Source organism: Manihot esculenta, chromosome 12, assembly GCF_001659605.2.
Source record: "Manihot esculenta cultivar AM560-2 chromosome 12, M.esculenta_v8, whole genome shotgun sequence".
In the NCBI taxonomy this organism is placed as follows: domain Eukaryota; kingdom Viridiplantae; phylum Streptophyta; class Magnoliopsida; order Malpighiales; family Euphorbiaceae; genus Manihot; species Manihot esculenta.
Genome location: NC_035172.2, coordinates 26,738,028 through 26,754,136, shown reverse-complemented (window position 1 = coordinate 26,754,136; position 16,109 = coordinate 26,738,028).

Genomic DNA, 16,109 nt, shown 5'->3' with positions numbered 1-16,109 from the left:
AACGTCCTCTAATTAATTACTAATTAACAAATTGCCAAGGAACATCCTTGGGCCTTAGGCATCAAACAATTGTTAATTGCATGAAGAAAGAGAGAGATCCAATCCTAACTACTCAAACGCATGAGATGTTGCTAGATCATATAATTTCCTTGGTTTTTACACTAAGTGTTCTTATATTTGAATAATCCAAGCAATTACGGACTTAAATCACCCAAACTAACATATTATTACCTTGCAATCAAGAATCAATTGGCCATATTGATCAAAACAACAAAGCAACAATAGAATTAAGCATGAGATTGTATGAATATTGAATAACAAAAGATAAACAATGTTTGATCAAGTCTCCCAATCCATAAAACAACTAAAGCATCACCTAATCTTCAACTAGAATAAAAGATTTCAGCCTCTCATGGCTGAAACAAAAACCAAAAATAAAAGAAAAGAAGAAGAAGAGATGGTGTCACTTGCAATCCCATAGGTGCCTCCAAGGGGGGCTTCAAAGAGCATGGAGAGGCTCCTTATGTGTCTTTTTATGCTTGAAAAGTGTTGCCCTAGATGATACTTGCTTCCTAATTAGTGAAGAGGCTGTCCAAGGTGTCAAGAGGCTGCCCAAAAGACTTCAAGAAACTGCCCAAAATGCTCTTGGTCCAAGATGTGCCATCCATGCACATGTGAGAAGGGAAAAACGTGGGGCATGTGTTCAAGTGCAAGGAGTGGGGCCTTTGGTCTTTGCTTGTGCCTAAGTGTCTTCAAGATGCTGCCCAAGGTGCCCAAGACTTGCCTTCACAGTCTCCTTGCCGCCCATGCACTAATAAGGAAGGTGGAGCCTCCTTTGCAATTTGAATTTTGAATGTGCAAGGCATGAGGTGGCAAGCATGTGATCTTTGGATTTAGCTTCCTTAATAAGCTGGATTTTGAAATTCAAAATTTGAATATGAATCTTGAAGATTTGAATTTCAAAATACTTTCCTTATCTCTTCATTTATGACAACTTGAGACTTGGCTTCTTGAATGAGGAAAAGGCTACTTGGAGATTTGAAATTTGAATTTCAAATTGCTTTGGCTGAATGTTCTTTCCTTCTTTGCCACTTTCCTTATTTAGAACTTTCCTTATTTAGCTGCACTTGATTCCAACTTGGCAGGCTTGCACTCTTTTTGTAATACCCGGCTAGAGTTCGGCAACGGAATTCCTGTCGTCCGGTAGAATCCAGGATGTCGGAATCTTTAGAAGGGTAAGATTTATGGTTTTCTAAGTAATGTAGTATGTTTTAAGGTTTTTAAGCTAAAATGAAAAGAATTTTTGAAAGAAAAGAACCAAGGCAGAAAAGCCAGGTTCGGCCGCCAAAGATGACATTCGGCCGCCGAACATGCATGGCTTTCGGTTTCACGATAGGCCGCCGAAGGTGGTCTGGCCAGCCACCTATAAAAGGCCCTCAGTCGGTTGAAAGGATAAGCTTTGCCATTTTCTTTCACTTTCTGAGGTGAGACCCTGTCCTTTTTGAGTTTTCTTCATGTTTTCATCAAATCATGCAAAGGTTTGATTGATTTTTTATGGATTTTGAAGGTTTTGAGCTAAAAACACAAAGTTGTGCATGTTGGAGAGTTTCAAGGAGAGTTACTCCAAAACTCCACGTTAGGATCGTTCATCTTCTTGTTTTCAAGAGGTAAGTGAAGATCCTGAGCTTGTTTTTATGATTTATGGAAGATTTTTGAGGTTTTGGGGTAGAGTTGCATGAATAGGGTAAAAAGTGAGTTTTTGATGATTTTGTGAGAAAAGCATGTTTATGTGTTATATGTTTTGTGTTGTTGGGGTTTTAAGGTAGTTTCTGACCCCTTTGAGCATATGCTTAGGTGTATGCATATTGAGGAATTGAGGTATTTGAGTTTGGGAGAGTTTGGTGCATTTTGGCGTGAGGCAGAGCAAGGTTCTGCCTTGCTGATGAACCCAGCTTCGGCCGCCGAAGAATGGTTCGGCCACCGAATGTGCTGAGGAGGTGGCTTCGGTTGCCTAAGCTTGCCCCTGAGCCTTTGGACTTTCGGCTCTGGAGGGGAGGTTCGGCCGCCGAAGGTGCCGCTGAAGGTTAGAGACTTTTGTCTCTGGAGTGCCTTTCAGCCCCCGAAACTTGCCCCCGAAAGGGTTCGGCTGCCGAAAGTTGAGATTCGGCCGCCGAAGGTGCATGAGTTTCGGCTCTGGAGAGGACTTTCGGCCGCCGAACCTGCCGCCGAAAGTGTCCTGTCCAGCCTTCCTTTGCATGCTTTACATGACTGTTTGAGTGAATTTAAGGGAATTCTTGGGGAGTTTAATAGAATTGGTCATAAGCTAGTTTGGTCCCTCATTTGAGTCCATCTGTGTAGGCACATACTAGAGGAACCAGAGAGAGCAGCAGTGAGTACTGCTCCAGAGTTTACAGAGCCTGCAGAGTCAGTCCAGAGGTGAGTTGAACTAAACTTAATTCTTTTAATTGAGAAATGAAATGCTTTTAGCATCATTCATACATCATGAGTATGCAGTAGGTTGTTTGCATTAGAAGCCACAAATATGTTGCATTGCATAGTTATTTGTTGATGTGGGTGAATGCTGAATGATCCAATAGTTCCAGACAGGAAGTCCAGGACCCCATTCTATGGCCTGGCAAGTATAGAAAAGTCCAGGACCCCATTCTACGGCCTGGCAGGTATAGTAAAGACCAGATGCCCAGTCTACGCCCTGGCAAATGGTAAGTACAGGTGTTATATACACATATACATATACAGTACAGGAAGACCAGGACCCCAGGCTACGGCCTGGCACAGAACAGTTACTGGAATTATGTGGTGACAGGTTTATCCTTGATGTGAATTGTCTGTGATATGATGCATTCCATGAGATCATGTTTTATGACTTGTTTTACTGTTCTACTCACTGGGCTATAGAGCTCATCCCACTCCCTTAACCCCAGTCTTGCAGGTTCAGTATACAGTGTACAGGGGAAGTCCAGTAGAGTACAGGAAGAGAGAAGTGTGTTGTAATAGACTATTGTGGACATGTAATATTAACGAGATGTAACAGATGTGTATAACGTTAGAATTGTGCTTGACTTAGTTATTTTATGTTATCAATCTTGTGTTATGTACATGATCTGTATATGTATATGTTTTACAGAGTATGTGAAAAACCAAGCTTAACAGGTATGAGTTAACCCATCTAGAGCAAGCTCTAGTCAGGGGTACAGAGTACAGAGTACAGAGTACAGAGTACAGAGATAGTGCATGCACAGGTTAAGCTTTGGTTCAGAAAAGAGTTTTTATTTTTTCATAGAAAATGTATGATCATGTATGAGATTTACAGGTACACAGAGAGTATAGCAGGCTTGCTATGGGTTCTGGCGGCCTTAAGCTGATCTGAATCCTAGCGCCGGTGACGGTCCATTTTGGGGTTGTTACAGATTGGTATCAGAGCCCTAGGTTCACATGATCGGACCTATAGAGAGAGTGTCGGGCTCATAGAGAGTAGAGGAAGTCAAGCACAATAGGAAATCATATCCACTAGGATAGGATGTTGAGTCCTGTCTATTTGATGCCATGATATGCATATGCCTTATTGAGATATCTGAGGTAAATATATGCTGATATGCTATGTTATGTGTTGTTTTCCAGAGTTAATATGCGAGGAACTCGTCGATCAGCTCGATTGACTAGAGTCCCACCAGAGAGTGAGAGAATAGCTGCTCGTCCTCCTGCATTGCCAAGGGCAAGGTCTCAGAGATCTAGCAGGGAAGGTACGTCAATAGACCCTAGAAGGTCTGTCGACGAGAGCAGAAGAGGTACAGTTAGAGGTGGAAGATCAGAGGAAGTGAGGGAGGCTATGGAGATTGACCAGTCTATAGATGAAAGCATGAGTGTAGGCAGATCTGAAGAAGGTATGGGAGAGTCGCAGGGAGGCGCTCAGGCCTCAGGTTTTGACTATCCATCATTTCCTCAGGACTCAGGGTATTCGATGGAAGGTATGTCGAAGTACTCTATTTTTGTCCCATATCCTACTTACATGCCATATATGCCTTATCCTCACTATTACCCACCATATCCTATGTATCTACCTTCCCCTACCCATCCAAGTGTAGCACACCCAGAGCTAAATGAACCAGTACCTCCACCACCACAACCAAAACCAGTAGCCCCTGTTGTGGAAAGACATCAACCTAGCGCATCTGGAGGTAAGGTGCAAATGACAGAGTACTTGAAATTGGATGCTCCTAAATTCAATTTGGGAGATGATCCATTTGAATACCTCAGATCAGTTAGGATGATAACCAGTGAATTGGGAGCTGATGATAGTAGAGCCATTGAGATGGCAGGGTTCACACTGAAATGTAAGAAAGCCAGAGAATGGTTCAAGAACTATATAGAGCCCAGGATTGACAGTATGTCATGGGGAGAGTTCGCCAATGAGTTTGCAGGGTGGGCTTTTCCTGATAGCTCTAGGGAGATGAAAGTCATAGAATTTGAGCAGTTGAGACAGACAGACGAGATGAGTGTTGACGAGTTTACAGATAAGTTCCTGGATTTGCTTCAGTATGTGGGTCAAGCCTATGATACTGATCAGAAGAAGGCAAGGAGATATACTATGAGATTGCATCCCAGGTATTCTTTCTTGATTCTTCCAGAAGAAAAGGAGAGTTTCCACTCTATAGTAGACGCAGCCAGGAAAATGGAAGCAAGTGCCAATAGTCAGAGACAGTCAAGGGCACAGGCTTCGGGTTCTAAGGCCCCCAGTGCAGCAACGTCAGGTAGCAAAAGATGGGAAAAGGCAAAAGGAACAAAGAATAAGTTCTGGAGTAAAGTCAAGTCTGGTCTGAGAATAGGTAGTGGCTCAAGCTCTGGCGCAAGCAGTTCAGTATGTAAAAGATGTGGGAGACCACACAAGGGAGCTTGTCAGTTGGGATCTTCAGCCTGTTATAGGTGTGGACAGGAAGGGCATTTTGCTCGGGATTGTCCTCAGGTGACTTTTGCACCATCCCAGCAGATGAGTTCAAGCAGTGTAGTATAGCCAGCAGCTCCAGTCATGCCTCAGAGTAGTGGCAGAGGTAGAGGGAGAGGGGCAGCCTCTACTTCAGCAGCAGGTTCCCGAGGTGGAAATCCGATAGCCCCAGCACGGATTTTCACTATGACACAGGAGGAGGCTAACACGTCGAACACAGTGGTGTCAGGTAATCTCATCATAGGGTGTTCAGATGTGTATGCTTTGATAGACCCCGGTGCTTCTCATTCCTTTGTTGCTTCGAGAGCCATAGAGAGGTTGGGTTTGATGATTTTTGAGTTAGAGTATCCTCTCTGGGTCAGTGGACCCAAGTGTGACCCATCAGTGGCAGCGTCAGTCTGTCGTTTCAGTCCAGTGTTCATAGAGGGTAGATACCTTCCAGCTGACCTTGTGGTTCTAGACTTGATAGATTTTGATGTCATTCTAGGGATGGAGTGGTTATCTGCATATGGTGCTACCTTGGACTGTAGAGAGAAGGTAGTGAGTCTCAGAGACCAGGATGGGTCAGAGTGTGTCTTCAGAGGAGACAGGAGAGGTACACCCAGAGGTTTGATTTCAGCCCTTCAGGCTCATCGTTTGCTTAGGAGGGGTTGTCAGGGGTTTCTAGCTCATGTGAGAGAGCTAGACAGACATGTTAGGGAACCAGCTGCAGTACCAGTAGTTCGAGAATTTCCAGATGTGTTCCCAGACGACTTACCAGGACTACCACCTGATAGGGACATAGAGTTTGAAATAGAATTGCTGCCCGATACCAGACCTATCTCTATTCCTCCCTACAGGATGGCACCAGCAGAATTACAAGAGTTGAAAAAGCAGTTGCAGGAGTTGGTAGATAAGGGTTTCGTCCGCCCTAGTACCTCACCTTGGGGTGCTCCAGTGCTCTTTGTCAGAAAGAAGGATGGATCCCTCAGACTTTGTATCGACTACAGACAGTTGAACAAGGTCACTACCAAGAATAGGTATCCTTTACCGAGGATTGATGATCTATTCAACCAGCTAGCTGGAGCAGGTTGTTTCTCGAAAATAGATATGAGATCCGGGTATCATCAGTTGAGAGTCAGAGAGGCAGATGTACCAAAGACAGCTTTCAGGACCAGATATGGGCATTATGAGTTCTTAGTGATGCCATTCGGGTTGACTAACGGCCCTACAGCATTCATAGATCTCATGAACAGAGTTTTCAGCGAGTATCTGGATCACTTTGTTATTGTTTTTATCGATGACATTTTAGTGTATTCCAGAGATGCAGAGGAGCATGCCCAGCATCTGAGGATAGTTCTGCAGACACTGAGAGAGCATGGTTTGTATGCCAAGTTCTCTAAGTGTGAGTTTTGGTTGAGGAGCATTTCCTTCTTGGGACACGTGGTATCAGCAGAAGGGATTGAGGTAGACCCCAAGAAGATAGAGGCTGTAGCTAACTGGCCCAGACCCACTACAGTGACTGAGATTAAAAGCTTTTTGGGACTGGCAGGTTACTACAGGAGGTTCGTTCAGAACTTCTCGAAGATAGCTGCTCCTATGACCAAACTGACTCAGAAGAACCAGAAGTTTGTCTGGTCAGACCAGTGTGAAGAGAGCTTTGAGGAGCTCAAAAGGAGATTGACATCAGCACCAGTGCTAGCTCTGCCTGTTAGTAACGAGGATTTCACAGTGTTCTGTGATGCGTCTCGAGTGGGATTGGGTTATGTTTTGATGCAGAGTGATAGGGTGATTGCTTATGCTTCTAGACAGTTGAAGAAGCACGAGTTGAATTACCCCACTCATGACCTTGAGATGGCAGCAGTTATCTTTGCACTCAAGATGTGGAGGCATTACCTCTATGGGGTTAAATGCGAGATCTTCACTGATCACAAGAGTTTACAGTACATCTTGAGCCAGAGACAGCTAAATTTGAGGCAGAGAAGATGGGTAGAATTGCTCAGTGATTATGATTGTAAGATCCAGTATCATCCGGGTAAGGCGAATGTGGTGGTAGACGCCCTAAGCCGGAAGTCACTAGGCAGTTTATCCCATATAGCAGTAGAGCGGAGACCAGTAGTGATGGAGCTTTACAAGCTCATTGAGGAAGGATTACAGTTAGAATTGTCTGGTACAGGTGCGTTGATAGCATAGATGAGAGTGACACCTGTGTTTCTGGAGCAGATAGCTCAGAAATAGCATGAGGACCTTGAGTTGATGAAACTTGCCAGGACTGTTCAGTCAGGCAACAGTGCAGAGTTCAGATTTGACAACAAAAGGATCCTTCGCTATGGGAGTCGACTTTGTGTACCAGATAGTAGCAGTGTGAAGGAAAAAATTATGAGGGAAGCTCATAATGCGAGGTATAGTGTTCACCCAGGAGCCACCAAGATGTATCAAGATCTGAAAAGGGTATATTGGTGGCCAGCCATGAAGAAAGAAGTGGCGCAGTTCGTGACAACCTGTGAGGTTTGTCAGAGGGTGAAATTGGAACATCAGAAGCCAGCTGGAATGCTTAACCTACTGCCGATTCCAGAGTGGAAATGGGAGAACATAGCTATGGATTTTGTAGTGGGCTTACCGGCAGCGTCCAACAGGATAGACTCCATATGGGTGATTGTGGACAGACTCACGAAATCTGCTCATTTTATTCCAGTTAGGAGTAACTATTCTGTGGATAAGTTGGCACAGGTATATCTAGATGAGATAGTGAGATTACATGGAGTTCCAGTGTCTATAGTTTCAGACAGAGGACCTCAATTCACCTCCCGATTTTGGCAAAGTCTGCAGAGTGCGATGGGCACGAGGTTGGATTTTAGCACTACCTTCCATCCGCAGACTGATGGACAGTCAGAGAGGACCATCCAGACCATTGAGGATATGCTCAGAATGTGTGTGTTAGACTTTGGCTGTTCTTGGAGGCAGCATCTACCTCTGGTGGAGTTTGCCTACAATAACAGCCATCATGCTAGCATCGGGATGGCTCCTTATGAAGCGTTGTATGGGAGGAAGTGCAGATCACCTGTTTGCTGGGAAGAGGTAGGAGAGAAAGCTCTTGCAGGGCCAGAGTTAGTAGAGATTACCAGTAGCACAGTGCCTATGATCAGAGAGAGGATCAGAACTGCTCAGAGTAGGCAGAAAAGCTATGCAGACGTACGCAAAAAGCAGATAGAGTTCCAGGAGGGTAGTATGGTATTGCTGAAGGTGTCTCCAATGAAAGGAGTGGTTCGTTTCGGAAGAAAGGGTAAGCTAGCTCCACGATACATTGGACCCTTTGAGATCTTACAGAGGATCGGGAATGTGTCATATAAGCTGGATTTACCTGTTTCTATGGAGAGAATTCACCCGATATTTCATGTTTCTATGCTACGGCAGTTTGTGTCAGATCCGAATCAGGTTCTGAGTGAGCCTGATGTGGAGATTCTTAGAGATCTCACCTATGTAGAGCAGCCAGTACGGATTCTGGACACATAGATCAGACAGTTAAGAAACAAGAAAATTCCGATGGTAAAAGTTCTGTGGAACCACCATAATCTCGAAGAGTGCACCTGGGAGACGCGGGAGTCGATGCTCTAGCAGTATCCATATCTGTTTTGAGGTTAGTTTCCTGCTTTTATGTGTTTATTTGTTGTTTTAGGACCATTCGAGGACGAATGTTCTTAAGGGGGGGAGAATGTAATACCCGGCTAGAGTCCGGCAACGGAATTCCTGTCGTCCGGTGGAATCCAGGATGTCGGAATCTTTAGAAGGGTAAGATTTATGGTTTTCTAAGTAATGTAGTATGTTTTAAGGTTTTTAAGCTAAAATGAAAAGAATTTTTGAAAGAAAAGAACCAAGGCAGAAAAGCCAGGTTCGGCCGCCGAAGATGACATTCGGCCGCCAAACATGCGTGGCTTTCGGTTTCACGATAGGCCGCCGAAGGCGGTCTGGCTAGCCACCTATAAAAGGCCCTCAGTCGGTTGAAAGGATAAGCTTTGCCGTTTTCTTTCACCCCCAATTACTCAGTTGGTCACCTGTCCAAGTGGCTACTAGCTCTGTTCATAGTCTTTCAACCATTGGAACGGTTTTGAATTTGTGCTCATGAGGTCTTTGCCTTTGCTGAATTTTCTTTCTCTTAATGATTTGGGCAAATCAACACCAATTACTAAAACAAGTCATGTTAAGTTCATTCACACAATTTCAATTTATTCTCTCTAATGAGTGTCATTAATTTATTTTTCACCATGACAAACTCAAAGATTCAATTCAAAAGGCAATTCTCAAACATGAATATAGCTCACTGCAATTGATTCAACATAAGTTTAAAGAGTCATCACATCAATGGGGTCATCGAAAGAAAGGGTCATCTAACATAGTTCATCAGTTTGAGTAGAGCAAATAAAAAACAAGAGATAAAAAACTGTGACTAAAAATGTGAAAAAAAGAAAAAAAAATCACACTGAGAATGATAACAAAAACTGAAAGCAAAAAATTCAAACTGTGGCTATTGAAACTAAAACTGAAAGCAAAAATAACTGAAAATAAAAGTTTCAGAGATATGCACCCCTACACCTAAATCATGCATTGTCCTCAATGTGTAAGAAACATAAAAGAACAAAGGAAACTGAGTACTCCCCTGGGGTGTGGTGTGCATGGTGCGATCCACTTGATCAAGGTTCAAGTAATTGGAGAAGGGAAAAGAATCCCAACTGAATTGAGTAGAAAGTGTAGCACTCCTTTTGATTTGGTCATAACCCATCCTACTTTTTCCATGTACTCATGAAGTAACATGATTAGCTTCTCCTCTTTTAGATGAGGTGTGCCTCTAGCTCTCATGTTTGCACTTTTGAGCATTTCCAACTTCAATTGATATTTCTCCATAGGTGGCTGCAATTTGGCATCAAGTTCAGGCAAAACAAATTCTACCTTATCCGGAGGTTTGGGCAAGCATTGATCAGCATGGTCCTTTGGTTTGGGTGCTTGGAATTCCATTTGTTCCTTGTAAGCATGGACTGTTTGCATTGGATCTGTGGCTGAATTGGTTTCAGTTTGCTCCTTCTGCGCAAGATCTGACTGAAATGGAAGGCTGGAAGGAGTTTCATGTGATGGAAGCTGAAGAGGTGTGACTAGAAGGGTTGCAGGACTATCTTGCGATCCAAGCTGAGGTGGTTCGGTTGGAGTTCCTTCTGTCTGCGCAAGATTGATCTAAGGAGATGCGATTGGCTCTCCTTTGTTCTGCGCATGTTTGCAGTTCACTTGTTGGATACAACAGTCAGTTTCTTTCAGTTTTGGCTCTTTCTGGCTCTCTTCCCTGCAAGGATCATTATTTAGTATATCATCTTGATTTGTATAAAAAACATCTTTGCTCAAATAATCAATGATATCTAAATCAACAACAGGTTCTGTTTGACCAGTTTGTTTGGACAAACAGTTTTCTGGTTGTTTCTCTTCAACAACTTGTTCTTGAACTTGCGAACTTTCATCATCTGTCTCATCATTTTGAAGCTCTTCCTCTCTTCTCAACATGTTTGCACTTATTGAGGTGGCAAATTGTTCCACCCGCTGTTGGAGGTTTTGTATAGAACTTGCCATCATCTTCTCAAGGTGCTGGTTGGAACTTGGAGGTTCTGGTTGGGCTTGATATCCTTGATAATCCTAGTAGTTGTTAGCCTCTGCATAACTGAAGTCTGGATAGTCTCCCTAACCTGGATTATATGTATTATAGTAGGGGTCATGTCTTGGTTGTTCGTAGAATCCTCTATATGCATGAACTGGTTGGTCATTGAATCGTCCAAATGTATGTCTAGGCTGACTATTCCCATAAAGCATAGGACATTGATCAGTTGGGTGTCCTACATATGCATAGGTCCCATATGGCCTTGGTGGCTGAAATGCTTGAACCTATTGAACTAGTCCTATGGCAAAATTTTTCATAAAAGATGTCAGTTCAGAAAGCTGAGAAGAAGTGGCAAGTGTACTTACCTCATCCATGATTCAGATCTGCGGTGGTGACTATGTCTTTGGCGAGATGTTCGGCGACTGAATGAGGATGAGGTTCGACGGCCGAATGAGGATGAGGTTCGGCGGCCGAAGGTTGATGAAGTTCGGCGACCGAATGTGTTGCAAAAGGTGCTCCTACGCAAAAGTGGTCTTAACTTTTTTTTTTATTATTTTTATGTTCAGATCTGCGATGAGGTATTCTTTGGGTGGCAGATCTGATCCTGAAAGAAAAACAAATAAGTTAAATAAACTCTCCGGCAACGGCGCCAATTTTTGACTCGCGGTTGTCGAAGCCGGTCAAAAATAACCTTTCTGGTTATCAACAATTTACAACTGCAGATAGTGGTGAAAGGATCGAATCCACAGGGAATTGATGACTTATATATTTTCCTTATCAAGACCAATAAAATAAACTGAAACAAAAATAAACTGAAAAAGAAGAAAACTGAAAACGAGATAAACTGAAACGAGATAAAACTGAAACGAGATAAAACTGAAAACGAGATAAACTGAAAGCGGAATAAAAATAAATTGTAGTAAAAGTAAAATGGGGGGTTTGAGATTGATTTGATTAACAAACTACTGAAAGTAATTAAAATAAGCGAATAATAAAATAAAAGAGAAATAAATAATAAAAAAGCTCTAGTTGAAGAATTGGATCCACTTCAGTTATTGGGATTGATCATTGACACTTAGTTTCTTTTGATTGATTCAATAGATTAGTTATGGAGATGGAAGACGCTTCTCACCACAATTTGTCTCCTTATGATTAAACCAATTAGGGAACGTCCTTTAATTAATTACTAATTAACAAATTGCCAAGGAACGTCCTTGGGCCTTAGGCATCAAACAATTGTTAATTGCATGAAGAAAGAGAGAGATCCAATCCTAACTACTCAAATGCATGAGATGTTGCTAGATCATACAATTTCCTTGGTTTTTACACCAAGTGTTCTTATGTTTGAATAATCCAAGCAATTACGGACTTAAATCACCCAAACTAACATATTATTACCTTGCAATCAAGAATCAATTGGCCATATTGATCAAAACAACAAAGCAACAATGGAATTAAGCATGAGATTGTATGAATATTGAATAACAAAAGATAAACAATGTTTGATCAAGTCTCCCAATCCATAAAACAACTAAAGCATCACCTAATCTTCAACTAGAATAAAAGATTTCAGCCTCTCATGGCTGAAACAAAAACCAAAAATAAAAGAAAAGAAGAAGAAGAGATGGTGTCACTTGCAATCCTATAGGTGCCTCCAAGGGGGGCTTCAAAGAGCATGGGGAGGCTCCTTATGTGTCTTTTTATGCTTGAAAAGTGTTGCCCTAGATGATACTTGCTTCCTAATTAGTGGAGAGGCTGCTCAAGGTGTCAAGAGGCTACCCAAAAGACTTCAAGAGGCTGCCCAAAATGCCCTTGGTCCAAGATGTGCCATCCATGCACATGTGAGAAGGGAAAAACGTAGGGCATGTGTTCAAGTGCAAGGAGTAGGGCCTTTGGTCTTTGCTTGCTGCCCAAGTGTCTTCAAGATGCTGCCCAAGGTGCCCAAAACTTGCCTTCACACTCTCCTTGCCGTCCATGCACTAATAAGGAAGGTGGAGCCTCGTTTGCAATTTGAATTTTGAATGTGCAAGGCATGAGGTGGCAAGCATATGATCTTTGGATTTAGCTTCCTTAATAAGCTGGATTTTGAAATTCAAAATTTAAATATGAATCTTGAAGATTTGAATTTCAAAATACTTCCTTATTTGGCTCTTCATTTATGGCAACTTGAGACTTGGCTTCTTGAATAAGGAAAAGTCTACTTGGAAATTTGAAATTTGAATTTCAAATTGCTTTGACTGAATGTTCTTTCCTTCTTTGCCACTTTCCTTATTTAGAACTTTCCTTATTTAGCTTCACTTGATTCCAACTTGGCAGGCTTGCACTCTTTTGCTCCAATGAAGGCAGTTTTAGGGGGATTTTCTCCAAAATGTCCTTTTACACCATTTTCTGTAAAATAATATCAAAAGCACTAAATTAAGCAGAAATTATGTAAATAGTCATCAATAATATCAAGATAAAATGGACTAAAATATGTTCTATCAAGATGTTATATGTATATTAGGGCAATATAACCGCTCGAAATAGTGAATTTCTTGAGTAGATGTAGTATGCAATACCCTAAATCACTTATCATATATGATAAAATGTAATGATATGTACACTGCAATATTCATACTTAATAAATGGATTGTGTGACTAAAGTATACTTCGAGAGCTCAAATATTATATGTCTATTAGGGCAATATAATCGCTCAAAATAGTAAATTTCTTGAGTAGATGTAGTATGCAATACTTTAGATTATTTATCATATTGAACTTCTCACAAGATCTCATTTAATTTTTTTTGAATACATAATATGTCCTATCCATAGATAAATATCATTGACTGGTCAATGAATACGAAACAATATGATTTTACCAAATAATCTTTCCCTTAATTAGATGCTATTAACTATAATTCAATTTATTTTTTTCTAGAAATATCTCATTAGATCATACCATGCATGATCATTTGACAATACTTTAAGATAACAAACATTAAATTATGTCTCAAGTAACTGATTCAAGTTCTAAGGGTATTAATATTATGGTTACTTATAACTATTAGGACCTCACACTTATTACAAGCATAGATCACCACTTGTATTCCTAAATAGGTCACAAGCACATGTAGTATAAATCACATGCTACGATATTTTATCTATTCTTTATAGAGCATATATCTTTAAAGAAAAAATATTATATAGATGATGATTTGAGTCTACTTAATACTCAAATTTTGAGTTCTCTTCTCTACTCATCAATTTATTATATTATTAGAACTTCATCTGTCTTATAAGGCAAATTTATTATATTATAATCTTGATTATATATATTCTCAATCCCTTTTGAGATGTCACTTCATTTTATAAGTTTTGAGCTCTCAAAAAATTTATCCACAAATAAAAAAAAAACTTATAATAATATGATATTTTATCATCTCGTGTGATAATAAAAACAATGCCATGTGAGAAGGCATCATTTTTTATCTGTTTGACATACTTATTTATAATAAAATATTCTACAAAAGATATTAGTATGTATAAATTGCACTATCGCAATAAAACATTAAAAAAATTACAAATTTAACATGACAAATAAAAAAAAAAAAGCTCCTATGCAAGCCCAATGTCTTTACATGCCTATAAAAAATATCTTTATTATAGGCTTTATTAGAGGATCAACTTAGAAATATATTTCATGTTAACTTTATATGCAAGCATATTCCTTACAAAATTATACTTATTGTCGATGTGTTTAGCCTTTCCATGATATTTGGATCCTTCGTATAAGCTATTGTTGCTTGACTGTCACAATAGATTATCACTGGCTGTATAGCACCTTCTAAAACTCCCAAGTCATTTAGAAATCGCTTCAACCAAGCAACTTCTTACAGGCTAGGAATGCTATAAACTCGGCTTCCATCGTTGACAGTGCTTTATAAGATTGCTTGTTACTACTCCATGATATTGCACCATTATTTAGTAAGAAAATATAGCCTGAGGTAGATTTATATTCATCTAAAACTCCTCCCCATCTGCATCTATATAACCTTTCAACTACAGACTATCTCCTTGACAAGATAATGAAAAGTCTTATGTGCCTTTCAGGTACCTTAATATCCTTTTTTCTGCTTTCTAATGTGCTAATTCAGGGTCGAATTGATATCTATTCACCTACTGCATAGCAAATATCAGGTCTAGTACATATCATAGCATATATTAGACACCCAACTGCACTAGAATATGAAACATTTTTTATTTGAGCTCTTTCTTCTAGAGTCTTAGGACATAACCTTTGACTTAATCCTTTGCCTTTGCTAATAGGAGTATTTATGGGTTTACAGTTTTACATATTAAATCGCTCTAAAACTTTCACTATATATTGCTCTTGTGAAAGAGACAATAACTTCTTTTAGCGATCTTTTAGAATCTTGACTCCAAGAATATATGTTGCTTCTCCCATTCCTTTCATCTCAAAATTAGATAACAACCATTTTTTAACAGTTTTAATATACTCAATATCATTACCGGCTAATATTATATCATCTACATATAATGATAAGATTATAAATTTATCCTTAGATCTTTTGGTATAAACACAATAATCCTCATTAATCATAATGAAATCATAAACCATTATTATATTATGAAATCTAATATATTACTGCCTCGAAGACTATTTGAAGCTATAGATTGACTTTAAGAGTGTCTACACAATTTGTGTTCTTAACCTTTTAAAATAAAACCTCCTGGTTGTTCCAAATAAATTTTCTCTTCTAATTTTCCGTTAAGAAAAGCAGTCTTCACATCTATTTGATGTAATTCAATATTTAAGTTAGCAACTAAAGTTAAAATTATCTTATCAAAGAGAACCTTATACTAGGTGAAAAAGTTTCCTCATAATCAATTTCTTCCTATTGTGTATACTCCTTAGCTACCAAATGAGCTTTGTATCTTTTGATACTTTCATTTAATTTTGAGAATCCACTTATTTTGAATTGCTTTTCGTCCTTGTGGTAACTCTGCTAGTTCTCAAACGTTGTTTGACTTCATTGAATCCATTTCCTCTTCCATTGCTTTTAACCATTTTTCTTTAGCTAAAGACTTAAAAGCCTCTTTTACATTTTTTGGCTCATCTTCTTTAGGAGTAATAATAAACACTTCTCATTCAATTTCAAAATGACGACAATGAATCCTAGAATGACTCATTTGACGTTGTTGAGATTGATTTATTGACTCATCAATAGGCACGTTACTCCCACTCGGACCAGATTCTATAAATGAATTTAGTTCAGATAGCAATTGGGAATCCAAATGAACATGTTCGTTTGTATCCAAATTGCTCCCCACTCGAAAATATATCATCAATATATTCACAATGGAAATTTCTTGATCATGAGTTTCAAATATAGACAAGTATTGTCATATGTCTCCTAGCTTCGAAAAAATATTCTCTAAAAATGTGGCATCATGGAACTCAAATTCAGTTACGCTTCTCTTGTCTCGCTCACCCAAGAATAGATATCCTTTTGAATGCTCAGAGTATTTTAAA